Genomic DNA, 1,737 nt, shown 5'->3' with positions numbered 1-1,737 from the left:
CCCCTCCTCCCGCCAGAATCCCCCCTCCCTGCGCTTTTAACCCCTCCAGCGCCGCGCCTCCTTCCGCGCCGCGCCCTCACTGCCGCCAGCGCCGGCTCCAGAATTCCAGTCCTTTACCTGCAGCCGCTTGGCTATCCAATCCTGGCCGGCCCGGGCCGGTGGGTGGCAGAAGGGCTGCCGCTGGGTTCAACCTTCTAGTCTGAGACAGGAACCCAGTGTGGCCAACGCTGTGGCCTAAGCATCAGCTAGCCCAGCTCTCCGGACAGGCAGCACGCTAACCGCCCTGTATCTCCCAGGTCAATACAGGAATCGGGAAGAGCCCTCATCTCCCGGCCCCTGGGGATAGCCTGGCCCTTGGGCCCAGCACTGATGAGGGAGGGCCTCCTGAGGGACAAAAGGGGGAGATCTCAATGATGCCACTCTTGGAACTAGCCATGTGGGCATCCGGAGCCAGCTCTAGTAAGTCACTGCTGAGCACCATCCTGCTTCTCCCCTACCCCCAGCCTTTGATCCTGACACCCATGCTCAGGAGCTGCCCCCAGGGGCCTAGGCAGGAGCTGCCTGCCAATCCCAGCATGGAAGTGGTGCCAGCGTTCTTTTCCCTACTGACTGGATGGCCACAGCCCTGGCGGGTCCTGAAGCTGCCCCTCCCCACCCACTCTCATTCACTTCTGTACAACCTCTGTTCTCTCTGGAAATGCTCCTCTTGGCATCTCGGGGTCCTCAGCCCCCCATGGTTTTAAGGATGGGCTTTCAGGCCAAGTACCTCCTGCCAGCAGGGGGCCTGGACAGGTTACCAAACTCTCTGGGGTTTGCCTGTTCCCAATTACAGAAAAGAGGTGATTAACGATCACTTTGGAGTGCTGTTCTGTGTTGGAGATCAGTATTCATAAACGCTCCAAACAGAGTCTGGCACACACAATATGCGCTACACGTTAGCAATTTTCCTTTCCATGGAAAGTGACGGTCCAGCTTCAAGTGGATTCTGTGTCTCAGATGCCCTCTCTGGCTTCAAGCCGCACAGAATGGTCTCAAGTGAAGGGTTTCAAGGCAGAACTGGGCCAGGTATAGGAGAAGCAGACAGGTCCTCTGACAAATGACCCTAAGTCATAGGACAGACCTACCAGGGTCAGAGAAACAGAGGGCCATCCACTGCTTTAGGGCAACCAGAGAGGCCCCCGAGGCAACAGCCAGCCATGGCATGGGGGCAACCTATGCACGGGGCAAGCCACAGTGGGGGGGTAGAGGGATGGGGTTCAGTCACCATGATGCCACCTGAACTGGCAATTGAAGGCCAGGCTGGGGTAGTGACAAGAAAACAGGGGCTAGGATGTACACCAGCCACAGGATCACAGTGCCGTGAGACCCGGGAGATGGAAGGCTTCATTAAGGAAATGACATTCGGGGTCTTGAGGAAAAGAGCAAAACTTGCTCAAGTCTGGAAGGACCTTGAAGGAGAGTGGGGCTCTCCTGGGCCAGAACTTCCATGACAAAGGCCTACGTGGTCTTGGGAACCAGTAGTTAGCGTAATGGCTATGTCACTGGACTCCCATGTAGTCGACCGGGGTTCGCGTCCCGGACCCGTTGGCTTAAAACTCACGCCGGGTGCGTGTGCATGCGTGCCCAGGATCCCGAGAGGAGAATGGAGAAGGGATTGCAGCGTGGCCATCCCCCTGGGGGGTGATTTCTCGCTTTCTGTCTCTATGTCTCTCTCTGTCTGGCTGGCGAGCAAACACG

The sequence above is a fragment of the Tupaia chinensis genome, unplaced genomic scaffold, assembly GCF_000334495.1.
Source record: "Tupaia chinensis unplaced genomic scaffold, TupChi_1.0 Scaffold000273_1, whole genome shotgun sequence".
Lineage (NCBI taxonomy): Eukaryota > Metazoa > Chordata > Mammalia > Scandentia > Tupaiidae > Tupaia > Tupaia belangeri.
This window is presented reverse-complemented; position numbering follows the sequence as displayed.